The following is a 17,592-nucleotide window of genomic DNA, read 5'->3' on the forward strand; positions in this document are numbered from 1 at the left end:
GTTCCTTACTAAGACATATTCCCTAGGTTGGATAACGTGTCCTGGGCCCTCGCTTTTGTCAGGTATGGCCTCATGCACCTGGTGATAAAGAGTACAAAAGGTATTAGTCAGACTGTACAGATAATCAGTCAATACAGGGTATTCAACATCAGACAGTTTCTTAGGCAATGGGACACCCCATACATTGGCAGGCCTCCCGAAAACAATCTCATGGGGGGATAGCCCTATCCTGGTGTGGGCCGTTGTTCTTGTGGACAGTAGGGCTAAGGGCAGAGCATCAACCCAAGTGACACCTGTCTCGGCTACTATTTTGGCCATTTTCATTTTTAGGATGCTATTGTACACCTCCACTAGACCTGCTGACTGGGGGTGGTTAGCTGCATGACATTTTTGTTTTATACCCAATGCTGTACAGACATATTCCATAATTTGAGCCGTAAAGTTGGTCCCGTTGTCACTCCAGACCAAGCGGGGCAAACTGAATCGTGGGAGGTACTCGTTTAACAGCACTTTGGTGGTAGTGAAATCAGTGCAGTCTTTGACGGGGTAGGCCTCCACCCATCGGCTGAAGGTACAGACCACCACCAGGACATATTTCAAATTATTACATCTGTCCATCTGGATGTAATCCATTTAGAGTACTTCAAAAGGGAAGGTAGGAGGAGAGAATCCGCCCTTAGGGGTAACTGTGCCTTTTCCCGGGTTTACATTAGGCAAATCATGCATGTTTTAACCAGTTTTTCAGCATATGCTGGTATCTTAGAGTTGTACCATGTAGGTTCCAACAGTTTACATATCCATTTTGCACTACTGTGAGCAGGACCATGGGCCATCGTAACTAATGGTAGCACATGACTGTCAGGTAACATCCATTGTCTTTTCCATAGTCGTACGGACCCAGCAACCATCAAATCCCTCCTTTGCTAATTGCTCCTTCCACACCCTTAGTTCCTCAGGAGTAGTATGGGACTGAATATTAATCACACTATGTACTGTGTTTTCAACCATGCTCTTGTCTGCCACCCACCTAGCGGGACCTCCTACATACATTCCTTCCCTTTTTCTAAGAGCTGTTTGTCTGGCCGTCTGGTCAGCCAGGGCATTGCCTTTCCCAACATCATCTGTCACTTTCTTATGGGCCTTACATTTTATAATGGCCACCTTTCTGGGGAGTGTCAGGGAGTCTAACAATCGGTGAATTAGGGGGCCATGTTGAATCTTGGTCCCATGGGAATTAAGGACATTTCTTTCTTTCCATAACCTCCCGATGTTGTGGGCCACCCCGAAGGAATATTGTCTGTCAGTATAAATATTTACCGCCATCCCTTTGCTTAATTCACAGGCTCTAGTGAGGGCCACTATTTCTGCTGCTTGAGCAGAGCACTGCGGAATCTTAGCTGTTTCTACTACTTGTCCTAATGTCGTGAGGGCGTAGGCGGCTGAGGTGTTACCATCTGGCCCTCTGAGACATGATCCGTCCACATACAGTAAACCTTCTGGTTCTGCGATCGGGGTATCCTGTAAGTCAACCCGTCCCTTTGTCTCCTCCTCTGTCCTTAACATGCAGTCATGTGGGTCTAAGAGGGCATCCTGAGTATCCAGTGGGAGTAATGTGGAGGGGTTTAGTACAGTGCATCTCTTGATGTTAATGTGGCTGGCAAAGAGTGTCAGTTCATATCCTGTGAGTCGTGCGCTAGTGAGGTACTGTGTCTTGGTGTTATTAAGGAGGGTATCCACAGAATGGGGGACCATCAGAGTCAGGGAGAAGTTCATGATGATCCCCGCACTCTGACGGACCGTGAGGGCGGCCGCAGCAGTCGTCCGTAGGCATCTTGGGAGAGCCCTTGCAACAGGATCTAAGGTGGCTAAAAATTAGGCACATGGCCGATGATGACCTCCGAACATCTGGGTCAAGACAGCGCATGCACAGCCGTCTGTCTCATGTACAAAAAGAAAACTTGTTTGTTATAATCAGGAGTACGGAGGACTGGAGCAGTACACAGAGCCCTCTTTAAGTCTTGGAAGGCCTGCGCATGCTCTATAGTCCATGGAAAGGAACTGTCTGATATGTCTTTAGTGGTGAGTGCAAGAAGAGGTTTGACCATGGCCGAAAAATTGGAAATCCACTGTCAACAGTATGAGGTTAGGCCTATGAAGGCTCGCACCTGCTTTTGTGTTCATGGGGCGGTCATAGCATTGATAATGGCTACAAGATCAGCGGTGAGCTGCCTTCCCCCCTTCGAGAGGAGATGAGCTAAATGGGTCACCTTCTCTTGACAAAACTGAAGCTTTGTTAAAGAGAGTTTGTGATTATGGAGGGCAAGGTGCCGTAACAAACAGAGAGTAGCTTCTTTACATGATAGGGCAGAATTTGCAGCAATGAGGAGGTCATCTACATATTGTAATAGTGTGGAATTATCCGGGAGTTCCAAGGAATCTAGTTGACTTTTTAAGGCTTGACTATAGATACTGGGGCTCTCGGTGAAACCTTGAGGGGTGCGCGGCAGAATCTAAAGCTCTGCCCACCAAGGGAGAAACCAAAAGAATTTCTGCTGAAAGGATTTATAGGAATGCTGAAAAAAGAATTCTTCAGGTCTATGACAGAAAAGTGTGTTGCTTCAGAAGGGACCATCGTTAAGAGGGCTGTAATGTTGGGGACAACAGGATATTGGGAGATTGTTTTTTTGTTATGGGCCCTCAGGTCAATCACGAATCTGTATATTTTAGGGGAGAGAGCATCTCCATTGGTCTTTTTAAGAACTGGAATAATGGGACTGTTACAGAAATTGCCACTTTTCTCCTCCTCCAAGCCCTTGTCCATCAATTCAGATATTATTGTTAAAAGGGCCATTTCTCCTTCCGCGGGTAGTCGATACTGCCGGAGGCGGGGGAGAAGTGATCCTGGCTGGATGCGTACCACATGAGAGGATATTTTGAGGCACCCTACACCAGTGTCTGATGATGCCCAGAGGGAGGAAGGTAAAGACTGCAACGCTGGTGGGAGGGGACCTGATAGATACATATAGGAAGCTGGGGTGGGAGAAATTGTTAGGGATACACCTTGTGGACTACATGATATGGTCACAGACAGAGCTTTCAGTAAATCCATGCCTAACAAGTTTTCACTGCAACCTGTAGTAAGGACCAAGGGAGCGTCAACATGTGCAGGGCCAATATCGAGAGGGAGGGGTTCAGAGACAGGGCTCGTCACAGGTGTTCCAGTGAAACCCACGGAAACATTCATATTGCCAGAATGGGGTGCCTCCGGGACTGACAGACGTGCAATAGAAGACCTGGTGCGCCCAGTATCCAAAATAAAATTCTGATTGTTCCCCACAACTGACATTTGAACATACGGGCCCCTTTGATCCACTGGAATTTGCACTCTGGTAATACCCCTTTCCTGGCTGTCTAATGCTTGGTAGGACCCTGTTTCATCAACTTTGTCATAATCATCATTGTAATAAGTGTGTGTTGCTTCGTACCCATCAAACCTATTGGCCGGGCGCTGCTGGACGGGAGCGTCATCCCTGGGCCTACGTTCTCTATCCTGTGGATGTGGCGGGCATGGTCCCTGGTCGGCCTTCCCTCCCTGGGAGCGCAAGGCAGAGTCTTCCCTGCTCGGATGTTTTCAGCTAACACAGGACACTCATCTATCCAATGGCCGTACCCCTTACAATAAGCACACTGATCTGTTTGGAGGGCTCCCGTACGTTGAGGGCTGGAGGGAGTAGACTGGCGAGCCCTTAGAGGGGGTTGGAGTTGAGGTCTAAAATTCCCGCGGGCATCGAGACCTCGGGGAGGGTAAGCCTGCTGCAGTAGTGCCTTAGTCTTAAGATCCCTTACCTTCTTACTTTCCTTGTCTCTATCTTCATTCTCCCTATTCTCGTGATATTGTGCCAGAGCCAAGATACCAGTCATAGTTTGGGTAGACCACGTACTTTCAACTTTCTTAAGCTTGGCGGAGATCTCAGGAAGCAAGTTGCTGACAAACTTATCAACAAATACTGGGCCAGAACCTGGGTTCCAGGGATCCAAACCACTATGTCCCTTGTATTCTGTCTCAAAATGGGTAACGAAGCCAGCCACAATCTCATCTTTTCGCTGCCTACAGGCGTTTATTTTATCCCAGTTAACGACAGTTTCCGGCAAAAGTGTTTTCATAAACGTTATTATTTTACCGGGCAAAGTCAGGATGGCAGCTTCTGGTTTAGTCCCTCCTACCCTTGCTTCTTCCATAGCCTCTAGGTCAGCCCATTTACCTCCCAATGCCACTTCATGGTCAGTATGTCGAATCTTGTCCCAAATTTCAGTGGGGACAACCGTACCAAAAAGTAAATCTATATCCTCAAGAACGATACTACATGCAGATACAATCTGACCTAATTCTCTGTAAAAGGCAGCCAGATTCTTCCAGGAATCTGGTAATTGTCCTTTTAACTGCATTACTTCTGATCTTTTCCAAGGAACATGAACCCAAAGCCTGCGCCAGTTTGCCTCAACAGCCCCTCGGCCATTATTTTGGGCATCGGTAAGTGCGTTAACAAAGACAGAGGCCGCCTCTCTCATTGGCATAGCTGTTTCTAGAGGGGTGTTGGGAAAAGTGGTCATATCACGGTAAGCCATTAAAGCAGACATAGCGCCAAACATCCCCTCACCCTGAACATCCCCTCTTTTCATTCGCGACCTAAGGTCCATTAATCCGGTGGGTATCTGCATAAGTGCATTCTCAAATCTTTGCATGACAAGGGTACACATGTATTCATCCCAGGTGGTCTGTTCCATAATCGTCCACTGGGAAAAGGTGGACCATATGTCTTTAAAGTCATAAATATTCCCGTTATTTATCCAACATTCACCCTGTTGGTCATTTTCTCGAAGGGACAAAAAGCCGACTGCAGAGCGCAAGGAGGCCAGTCGGGGGGAATTCAACAATTTATATAAATACTGCTTAACTGTAGACCACGGGGAAGTAGGAAAAGGGCGTGTAGGGGTAAAGCCGCAGGGGTTGGGCGGATGGAGACTTGTTGTCATTCCCGCAACGAGGACAGAGTTAGCTGGTGTGGTCGGTGTCATAGGAAAAATCGGGAGGGTTGGTGTGACAGGGAGAACAGTAAAAGGGCCAGTGGGGGCAGGAGTGGGCGGTGGCGGGGGGACATGCGGGGTGTAAGGCGTCAGGGCAGGGTACATTTTAGCATATGCAGGAGGGCTTTCTAGCATGGTATCAAGCAAGGAATCACCTTCTTCTCCCCCTTCCTGAGCAGAAATGCAGGATGCAAGATGTTTTTGTCGTGTCAGTTAGAATTTTCCCAGGCATCAGCAGAAACGACCAGGTGGGGGGTGTGGAAGTGTTTGACACGAGATGGCAATGAAAAAACAATGGAGTCCCGGTACGAATGATGCCGATCAGAAGAACACTTTTCTTCAGTGCCCAAGATGGCATAGGAAGCCACAGGAGGCCATCCAGGGTGGGCCGATGAAAAGGCCTGTTCCACCTGCACTCAGGGTTTGCTGTCACGGTAATGGTTCCAATCTAGTGAGGGACGAATTTGAGCTACCGAGATATTCGTGACAACATCCAAGAATCTTAATCCATGTTCTGCCATGGGCTGGAGGAGGGTCTCCTGTGCCACCCATGGTGACTTGTTCCCCCCAGACAAAGCTGAGCATTTTATTTGATATTTGCGTTTGTATCAGTTTAGGGATGGTGAGGGCGGGTCTGGAGGACATAGAACAAACAATCAGGGCATAAAGTTCATTATAAGGCAGTTGCGCCAGCCCAGCCAGGAGAGCTCCAGTTTGCCACACCTGTAAAGGTCCTTCAATAGAGTGGTAAACAAAGGAGGAATATTGCTGTTATATAAGGCATTTGCGTGCAACGGAAGATGGACTACCAGATAAGTAATCGCCAATGTCACCCATTGGAAGCCCTCTCTCTGAATGGGTCCCATGAGACTATGCTGTGGGTCTACGCCCCCCCATACCCAAGATTTAGAAAATCCAGGGCCTGTGTAAATAGGTCGAGTTCTCTCATCAACACAGGGATGGTTAAATCTGGGTCAATGACAAAGCATAATATATTATAAGCAAAGACAGCTAGTTTACGCTCTCTGCCATCGACCATCATATCGCGAATTGCAGGATTGCTCTGGATTTTTACTACCAAGGGCTCCATGGACAGGGAAAAAACCATGGGGTCAGGGGGCATCGTTGTTGTGTCCCTCTGGTAATGGTTATGATAGGCGAAAAGGAGGCATTCATCTTTTGTTTGGTGGACAGCTTTTTAAAATTAGCTTGTATAAAGATTTTCATCTTGAGGCCAAGACGTATTTCGTCCAAGACCTTTAACAAATATGCTCAATCCACCCTGTGAAATGTATTCTTGGCGTCAAGAGAGAGCAGGACTATTGGCTCATGTTGTTGCTCCGTGACCACTATGAGTGCGACGGCTAAGGGGGTATTGTTGTTGGCCTGTCGATTACTAATAAAGCTTGATTTCTGAGGTGCTATGAGTGCTCGCCAAATGTGGTGAAGCCTAGCCACCAGTATGGCTAATCAAGATCAAAATTGGTCAGTATGAGGAATAGCATGTTTGGGGTTTGGTGGGCTTCAACAGCAAAATTAAGATGATACTCTAACTTCATGTTGGAAACTACTCCCGATGTCAGGAAAAAGTTGAACACCTTTGCTAAGGGTTCGACCAGTAGAGAGTTGCATGCTTTATAAAAAGTGGCTGGAAACCCATCGGGCACAGGAACCTTCGGGATGGGAGATTGCTAATTGCTGCTCTTATCTAGTCTGGGCAAATATCTTCTTCAAACAGGTCTAATTCCTCTTCCCTGTCAGTGGGGCTATAGCCTCTGAGGTAATCATTTTGATGTTGTCTGTTGAGGTTTTGGGCTCGGTATAGAGCTAAATAGTAGTCATGGAAGACAGAAATAATATCTGCTGTCTCTTGTTGGTGTCTGTCATCCCCATCTTAGATTTCCCTAATGTGGTTACGTGTTGATCATATATGTATTTTGTGGGCCAGGCGCCAATCGGCCTTGTTTCCCACGTTAGTAATAAGGTTGACCTACATATAAGAGCTTCTTGCCTGCCCCCTTCATTAATACATGTACAAGTTTGCCCTAGAGGTGACAAAGATCTCTCACGGTCTTATGCGAACCCCCAGTTTTATGTCTGGTCTGGGGTTGTTGGATCTGTGTTTCAAGTTTGTGTTCGTAGAGTTTGGCCGCCTGCTCGAATGCTTCCAAATGTGAAAGGAGTTCTCACCGAAAAACCACCTTTGTCGCATCCCATAAGTTTGCTGGAGACACATCGCCAGTGTCATTCTCATTGAAGTAGTGTTTGATTGTGTCTTTAATGCCATCACAGAAAGTCAGATTGCAAAACGTGATCTTATTCATTTTCAGGGGTTTTGTCTAAGGGGTCAGCGGGCCCATCACTAGCCATACAAGGTTATGATTCGAGAGGACCTTTAGGTCTGTCTTGGCATGGACTAGACGGGGAGCAGAGATTGAGAGACCAGAAAGAAGTTAATACGCTAGCATGTTTTATGGAGGCTAGAATAGAATGTGTAGTCATGTTCAGGGTGGTGGTGGTGGCAGCTGGCATTGACCAAAGAAAGGTCGATCAAACCGTGGGTCAAAGCTGTAGAGACGTATGGCTCACTCGGCCAGGGATGTGAACATTCGCACCCCAAATCATGGATATGTTAAGATCTCCGCCTAGTATTATGTCTCCTCTTGCGAAGAGGGAAATCCTAGGGGAAAAGTCTCCCCATTGTGCCCGTATACGGTGAGAATAGTTATCAGTGTGGTCACAAGCATGCCCCATATACCCACCTGGCGGCCCACCTTGTCTCTAATTGTACTGTCTAGTGTGAAGACTAGGTCCCGTCAAAGGAGTATTGCCACGCCCCAATTTTTGCCAGTGTGGGATGAATGGATTAGATTCATTTTTTAACCTCTACCGCGCTACCGCGTTTTCCCGCTGCGCGCTGGAATTTAAAAAATGCGCTGTTTATGACAAAGCCAGCTCGTCATCCACGTAGCGCAGGTAACGCCCATGACGAGCTGGCTTTGTCATTAGCGCTGAAGGGATTAAGGATTACTTCTGGGCCCAAGTTGGACCTTCTGTGGAGTCTGTGGATCATGCACAAGGACAAACATTGGTCCCAGACATTTGCTGTGCGTTTGCAGTGCCCTGGCAAGGCATGTTGTGGGGCACCGAACCAAGGCTGCAGGTGTGTGGAACCCGCTGCAAAATCTTTTTTCTCTTTTAATCATAGGAGTCACTTTGGGCACCGCCTCTTCCCCTCATGTGAGTTAGGGATTCAGGGATGCTCCCTCTTGTAACTCCGTTTTCTTTTCTTGACAGGATAAAGGGACCGAGTGTCCACCTGTGCTAACGGCAGACACCACATTTTTCCAGAAGTTGGGGCTAACCCATTCAAGTGCTTTGGATCAGCAAACCATCTTTTTGATTTGTGGCCCCGAAAAGCTGAGAGAAGAAAAGTTCTCTCGTCCAATCATATTTATTTTCTTCAAGATTTGGGTCCGCATAAGATCCATGAACCGGGATTTACCGTCCTCCTGGATTAACGATCCCTACAATTTAACCCTTTCAATCCCACAATTGTTTTGTAATTATAGTTTCCCAAAAACTACTGAACAGATTAACACCAAACTATGTAAAGGCACTTTCTTGAGCAAAGTTCTGCTTTCTAGCCAAGTTTGTAATTATGTTCAGTGGTTTTATTTCTGTACCAGAGAGCATAGAATCATATGGGAATCAAAATGTGAAATGTTATTTTTTTGAAACACCTTGTCTCTTTTTTTTTATCCCCTGATTCACATCTATCCATGTAACTTGCCATGATGAACCCAAACCAGATTAACGTTTTTATTGGAAAGTTGTGTGCAGATTCAAATGGTGCCAAACTTATTAAGAAAACAAAAAGTGACTTTTTAATGGAAACTTCGATCTAACCAAACACACTGGTTATCAGCACGTCATACAATGGATTTCAGCTTGTTGCAATGTTTACCTACTTGGAAAATTCTAGCTTGAAGCAATGTTCACCTGTGTGGGTAGAATTATTTTTTCTCATGGCGCAAGTGTAAACCAGTGTTACAGTATGCAAAAGTAACATCAGCACGTTTTTGTGTTTTTATAATCTTACTTACAAGGACGTTTTGTCTCAACATTGCGTTGATCAGGCACTTGTGGAGTGTTCATAGAGCAGCATTTCCCCCCTCCCAGGAGATTTTGGTGTGTGTCTGTGGTGTACTCACAGCCTTTGATCTGGACGAACACTCCCACTGCAGGGGTCATGGTGCTCTCTTCTTAGGCCCAGGACAGGTGTCAGACTGCAGGGATCCCTGACAGGGTACAGCCTCCTGTGGAGGAGCGCAAGAGGCCGTGTCAAAGATAGCATGAAAGGAATCACGAAAAACAATCTGGAAACAACTCCGTTATTCACCGGCATTTTCGTTATTGGTCAATGGCCCCTTTGTTGTGACACTAACTCAAAGAAATGGCTAATTGAAGGTCATTTTCGGTTAAGTTGTGTCTGCCTTTCTTTTTATCTCTGCCTCACCCTTCGTTGAATTGTGTATCTGGTACTTCTTGAAACTTCGTTTATGTAAAACATGTGACTCTGTTTACAATTTTAAAGCTGGTGTTCATCCAAAAGGCCTCAGTAATTTGCCAAGCCCATCTACATCTTATTGCACTAAGGGACCTGTTGAAAGCCTTTATGGCTGCCGATGGCTGCTCTCACTCTCGAATTTTCTAATGGGACTCGAAGTTTCTCTTTCCACTGAGTTGGTCTTTCACCACCCTAGAAACGTCTCCCTGTAGTCTTTGCAAGACTGACTTTTACTATAGAGAGTGACTCTGAAGTTCGGACTCTAGACATATTCTCACACACAGCCATTCTATTTGTGTTTGCTTCTACTATCGGTTTCAGATGGAAAACCGAATTGCCTCTGGATTTTCAGGCACATATTCACCAGGTCAAAACTAACAAAATACACCTCAGAACAAAAATGCCCGGTAATATGGGATTAACTATGGAAGTAGGTGAAGTAATGCGACCTCTCTCTGTAATTCACCTTTCCCAGGGCATAACTCGAAATTCGCAGGTTATTCCACATTTCAGGGCTACTGAGGCCCGTAAGGTGAAACTTTCACATTGAAATTTTAAAATGTACCTGGATTGATTTATCTTTGCTCCGTCTTTGGTAACTATGTAAAACGTTCATATGTCAGGTCTTATTCCAGCCAGGTGCCTTGAATATGTTTATCAAATGGTGCATGGAAATCGTGGAATGCGTTTGTTGTGGTAGTTTTGGTTCAGCGTGCATTCATTTCCTTAGACATGGTTTACTTCTGTTGTAAGTCAGTATCTTTACACATGCCTGAATGATGTGAATTCCTTCTCTCCAAAACTTTTCACCTTTTTCTGGACCAGTTTTAAGAAATTCTTAACCGGATACTTTGAGTAATCTGAGTTATTACCCCACATAACAAGAAAACTAGAAAAGCGTGTATCTAAATACCAAACAAGTTAACCCGTCTGTCTACTTGGAAAAATCTTTATCTTTTTTTATGGGGTAGAATGATCAAGAAGTCCCTTAGGAAAGACTAACTTTAGTCTACGAGGCACCAACATTTGTGAGAGACAGTGAAGGGGAGGTGTTGGACAAAGATGGATTTACCGCACAATAGGTTAGTCAGAAACTAGCCGGGCCTTTCCCGATCCTGGCTTAGGCAAATCTTTTTCCCCTTACCATAGTCTCATCTAACTCTTACTCCTAACACGGTTTCCTCGCTTAGGAAGAGGCACTCAACCACTGAGGGCTAAGTCAGATTGTAGACTGATTACCACAATAGCAAGTCGGAACCCTCCAAGGCCCATGGATATTGTGGGGGAGGGTCTATTCAGATTGGAACGTAATGTGTGCCTTTAATGGCTCATTTTCACTTTAGAAGTCACATGAGTAATCATAAAAGGGGAGGAGAGGAAGGAACTGAAAAGGAAGACAAAAATGTTGAATGGGGATCACAACAAATATGAATGAAAAATAACAAAAAAGAACATAAGGAAAAAAATAAAAGGAAAAGATGAAAGGAAACTACAAGAAGCAGTGAAGAAAGAGAGAAGAAAAAAACAGAAGGACAGAAATAGATGGTAAGTGAAGCATAAGATACATTTTAAATAAAACTTCAGCTGGAACACAATGACGAGATAGACTGGAGACATAAAAGGAACCAAGTTTAAACAGAGGAAAATGAGGGGGAGAAAATAAAAATCAATGAATGGCGAAATTACAGACCAAAAACAAAATACAATTTTGTAATCCTAGTGACGAACTTTAGTGGGTGCATTTATTTACTGATGAGTAATGTGTAATCAGCAGGTCACCATTTCGAGTCCTAGACCAATATGGTGAATTAATTGGTTAATGAGCTCCATGAGTGGGAAAATGCACCTAGTGCAAAGATCATTGTCCTAATTGTTGGGCAGATAATATGTTTCAAAGCATGGAAATGTTTAGTGCCATAATTCACAAACTGCAGAAATTACAATTTGAAGGAAATAGATTAGTACGTTAATGCACCTACTTCAGAGAGCTGTGTTTGACCTCTGGGTCAGAAGATCTCATCCTAGTGAGATATCTCAACTAGCATTTCACTGGCAGTGCAGTGCAAATTGTATAAATGCTAAATCCCCAAACTGGAGGGGGAAAAACCTTCTACTCCTAAAACGCACCAGTGACGCACCCACGAGCACCTCAGACGTCGTCTAGCATACACTCCACACACATCCTCCATCAATCTAGCCCTAGCCTTAGATTTGCCACTGGATGTGGAAGAAATGAAGCCCATTTAAGTTTAGTTGGGGTAGAAGCTGTGAAACTATATGGGGAAAATATAGCTGATGGGTAAATCACAATATTGGTACACAGTGAACAAAAACTGTGTATGTCATCTTAATGGCTTCACAGTGGGAGGGGCCTGTGGGATAGACAGTGTAAGGAAGTGGAATGTAGGCAGCCCATATAAGCGTAAGAGGAATTGAGGCGTTTACACGTAAAACAATGGGGTAAACAGCAGTATATTATAGACCAAAGACAGACATCATAAATCTGTGGCATAAATCTCCTACAATACTGTAAGATGTTGTGCCAGAATGTATTCGACGTCCTTACTCGTTTAGGGCATAAATCCCCAAAGTACCATTAGGAGTCGAATATACATGAAATACTTTTCCATACACATGAAAATTGTACAACAATCTAATATTATCAGTATGCCTAACAACGAACCTGTGGGGGGGGGGGTTGTATTGGCAGAGAATGTCCATCTTTTTTGGTACATGATCGAGGTGAAACTGTGCCTTGCCTTTTGTTTTAATTTTTTTGCAAACAAATCAATGCAAAAAATGCTTTTATCTGAGGAAACTGCTTGCCATACATCTGCTATATAAATGTAGCTGTATTCGCCTGATGTGCAAAATGAATGACGAACCTCTAGCCGCTAAAAACAACTATTTCTGTTTATTGTCGAATGAGATTTTGTGAATTTGGACTTCATACTGCAATCATGATGTCATTAGTGCGCATTTTCCCAGACTTCTGCCTTCGACTATCGATACGTTTCTTTATATAAAAGAAAGTTCACGTTGACAAAACGTTTTATTTCTTTAAGATAAAATGTTATTCATAATGGGTTTTAATCATTATTTGTGTACTTAATATTCATCATGATTCACCATTTGCGTGCTTGATATTCATCTTGATAAAGTCTGGTATGCCACAAGGCAGGGCCTGTGACTGACTCAAACCCAGCACAACAAGCCTCAGACAGCACTGCCCTGTCAGGCATAGCCTACATTTCCCTGTCGGCCTGTGGTTGGTTTGAAAACGGCGCCATGTTGGTTTAGTCTCCACGTCTGTTTGTCTTGGCTAATGTTTCTCTCAGAGCATCCGCCGCATTTATCCTGTTTGTACTTCTCAGGACACCGGTTTGAAGTTACAGGTCAGAGGAGCGACAGCTGTGACCGAAGACAGGTGCGTCTTAGCGGAAGCACCTCGTGTGTCACTGTCTGCGCCCAGTAGTCTCCGCCGTGCCCGGATGATGGGTCCACCAGCGTGGTGATTATCAAGCCTTGCCCCTCCCCCCCTAGTCCTGCTGTCCGAGCGCACATACGAGCCCGCACAAAGACTTGTGAGCATTAGTTTAAAAGGGATGCACAACCTTTATCAGTGGCAAAATCATCTCTTATCGTTTGAGTTGATAGACCACAAAATATATAGATATTCGATAGGAGTATCCCTAGAAAAATAATACTTTTTACGATCTTACTGTTCGGTTGTACATAATCTTTTGTTTGTCCTCTCCAAACACCAGACTCCTTTAATTTAAAGATCTCTATTACTCCCCCACCAGGTTTGATCATATAAAGCATACTAATATGTGTGCATGTGTATCGTGTGTGTGTGTGCATACATCTATATATATATATATGTATATATATATATATATATATATATATTTTACCTACGCCAGTAGGTAGATATAGTTAGGACCTAGTTTTCATAGGAAATCTACAACATTCTATTTGGAATAACTTTGGCGCCGGTTGATGAATCTTCGCGAATTTCTCAAAGAAGATGGCCCGCTCCGCTCCGCTCCTTCCCTGAAAGTTTTGGGGGGATTCGTCAAGTTGGGGGCTGAGAAAAAAGGGGGAAAACGTGTTTTCCCCATGTTATTTTCCATAGGACCTTTAGACACGGCTACAGCCCGAACGGCTAAACGGAATTACAAGAAATTTGGCAAAATTGTAGAGTCTGATTCGCAGATCACGCTTTTGCTCAAATGGTGTAAATCCCTCCAGTAGTTCCTGAGAAAATCAAAAGAGAAAAAATCTATATATCTATAAGCACGTACCGTGCACAGACAGTGGCATCCAATCAGCACGAGCTGTATGCTCATTGGCTTTCAATACTTCAAACCAGGAAGTGTTGGCAGCCATCTTGTGCTCCGTAGACCGAGGCACAAGAAATCAGAAAAACAAACGTATAGAACACAAAAAGGGATCAGGGTAGAAATACCCTGACCCCCTAGGCCTGCCCAGGTGGTCCCACAAGGACCCCCAAGGCCCCAAAAATGTTTTTTAAAAACCCGGTCTGTTTTTTTTCAAATTACCCCCGGGGGACCAAATTGCGGGGACATAGTGATAAAGAAGTGTGGGGGGCCCCAATCCCCCCCCCACACTACCCCGGGGCAAAGCAACGCAGCCCCCTGGCGCATACTGGAGGCTCCTGGTGGGCTAGTTGGCCCCCAGGGACCCCAAGTATGCAAGGGGAATTAGTTCCCCCTCTGCAAACGCACCAGGGGGCTGCGTTGCAGAGAGGTGTAAAAAGGGGCATAGCCTAATTACACCTCTCTGCAATGCAGCCCCCTGGCGAATACTGGAGGTTCCAGGTGGGCTAGTTGACCCCCAGGGACCCCCAGTAAGCAAGGGGAATTAGTTCCCCCTCTGCAAACGCGCCCGGGGGCTGCGCTGCAGAGAGGTGTAAAAAGGGTGTGGCCTCATTACACCTCTCTGCAATGCAGCCCCCTGGGGAATACTGGAGGTTCCTGGTGGGTTAGTTGGCCCCAAGGGACCCCCAGTATGCAAGGGGAATTAGTTCCCCCTCTGCAAACGCATCAGGGGGCTGCATTGCAGAGAGGTGTAAAAACATTTTTTTTTTCAATTTATATTAAAAATATGTAATGTAATTTAAAAAATAAAATATCTAAAAATAAATAATTTAAAATAATGTAGTAAATCAGTATAAAAAATATAACAATTAATACATTTACAAAACCATCGAAATTCACTGAAAAAACCATAGGTTTCAGCCACGTTATAGTTAGGAATTACCATTTAAAAACACCTTTGAAATTCCCCCGTTATAGTTAGTTGTACTCACTATAACTCGCACGACCGCAATCCACTGCTGATGATGTCACATATTACATCATTCATGACATGGTCAGTAACATCACTGATGACATCAATGATGACATCTCAAATGACATCACTGATGACATCACTGATGACATCATCCTTGTGGAAGAGTAGCAGACCTCCTCTCAGCGTAATATAACCCTTGATACACACATTCAAAAATAGAAACTAAAATTTACAAAAAAATGGAGATACCAATTCCAGTTAGAAAAACTTATTCAGTAATCCCAAAATCTACATACACATCCAGTCATTCACTAACAGTTCTATATGGGCACTCATACATATACTCACTCATCATATGTACTCATACACCTATACATCTTATTACACACGGACACTCATCTATAGAGTTACTCACACATAAACTCAGAAGAATCCTGTGGCTGCTGTTCTGCCATTTTGATATGAAAATAGCTGGAACAAAGCAGAGATCCTTCTCTCAGGAAACCAACAGAGATAGTGAGGGAAGAGGGTGGGGTTTTTCAAGATCAAGATTCTGGAAAAGAAACTACTGTAAACCAATCAAAAGTGTTGTTTTCATGTCACATGACTTTACTTGCGCGCAACGTGTGCGCACGCATGCGTGCACGTTGCGCGACCGTCGCATATAAATGACGTTTTACCCGATTTTCGAAAAAACTTTTAAAAACATGAAAAGGAGGCAGGGTAGAGACTCCCAGACCCCCTAGGCCTTCTCATGGGGTCCCTGAAGGACCCAGAAGGGCAAAAAACATTAAAAAAAACCAAAAAACGCGAGGTGCACTCACGTTGCTCGCATCCTCGAGGCAGAACTGAGTCAAAAACAATAGTGGAGAACGTGAAAAGGGGGAAGGTAGAGACTCCCTGACCCCCTAGGCCTTCTCAGGGGGTCTTTGAAGGACCCCGAAGGGCAAAAAAACATTAAAAAAAATCACGAGGTGCGCGCATGTTGCGCGCACGTTGAAAAAACTAAATAAAATAATTGACCAATGTGACTGTTTATATTTTTTCATTGAAGATGTAGACTATAGTGTTTAACTTTATCCAAATCATAAAAACTAGCTGTGCCGTTGCATATTACAGGATACAGTCAATGTATTACAATATACAAAGACAGTTTTTTGGAAAATAAATATATAAAAAAGTTAAAATTGATACAGAAATTAGCATTTTAAAAACCTTGGAAATTCACTGAAAAAACCATAGGTTTCACACACGTTATATTTAGGAATTAGCACTTAAAAAAACTTTGTAAAATCACTGAAAAAAACATAGATTTCACACACGTTATAGTTAGGAATTAGCATTGAAAAAACCTTAGAAATTTACAGAAAAACCATAGGTTTCACACACAGGCCTGATATAGTTAGGAATTAGCATTTAAAAAATCTTTGAAATTCACTGAAAAAACCATAGGTTTCAGGCCTGATATAGTTAGGAATTAGCATTTAAAAAACCTTAGAAATTGACTGAAAGAACTGTAGATTTTAGGGTGTTATAGTTAGCTGGACATTTCACTCATACAAAACCATTGAAATTTCTCCGATATAGTTAGTTGTACTAACTATATCTCGCACGCTCGCAATCCGCTGCTGATGATGTCACATATTACATCATTCATGACATGGTCAGTGACATCACTTATAAAGTCACCCTATTCACTTATGCAAACAATGTATCATACTTACATTTACTTAGCTATACACTTATACAAACACCACTTTATCTATTCATATAGATAGTAAATTATACTTAGTGTGTTATAAAATCACTATTACAAGTATACAGTTATCTATACAGTCACGCATACAATCAGTGAGTCTTACGTATACTTATTTATAAACAACAACTGACACATACATTGCCTTTTATTTTTCTACTTTGTTGGACATGTACCATTAAGAGAGATATTTGCTCATCACCACACCCATAAAGATATTCACTCACCCAAACAACTGTTATAACATGTAGTCTTAACGTCATATACCTACTAAATCAACAATTCACACATCTTTGGGCAGTCACACACCTCCCACCGAACCACACACACATTCACTCTCCCATACAAATACTTAATTAACTAATCAATATCTAATATAGACTTTCAAATAGCTAGTAACCAACTGGAGAAGTAGTTTTTACAACAACTGACAAAGTGATACAGATGTTCACACAGTTTAGTCACTATCCAATATATTTAGAGAGACACTTTAAATTAGTCAAGTAAACAGTCAATCACACTGCTACTAAATCCTCCGTCCAGATATTTATATTTATATATCCACTCATTCTTCAATGCAAATTGCAATATATATAATACATATTTAAATAACAAAGCAAACCCCATTCACTGGATGATGTCATCTGTGATGTCATTTGAGATATCATCACTGATGTCACTGACCAAGTCATTAATGATGTAATATGTGACATCATCAGCAGTGGATTGCGGGCGCCTGAGATATAGTTAGTACAACTAACTATATCAGGGGAATTTCAATGGTTTTGTATGAGTGAAATGTCCAGCTAAGTATAACACCCCTAAAATCTACATTTTTTTCAGTGTATTTCTAAGGTTTTTT

Source organism: Lissotriton helveticus, chromosome 7 (assembly GCF_964261635.1).
Source record: "Lissotriton helveticus chromosome 7, aLisHel1.1, whole genome shotgun sequence".
In the NCBI taxonomy this organism is placed as follows: Eukaryota; Metazoa; Chordata; class Amphibia; order Caudata; family Salamandridae; genus Lissotriton; species Lissotriton helveticus.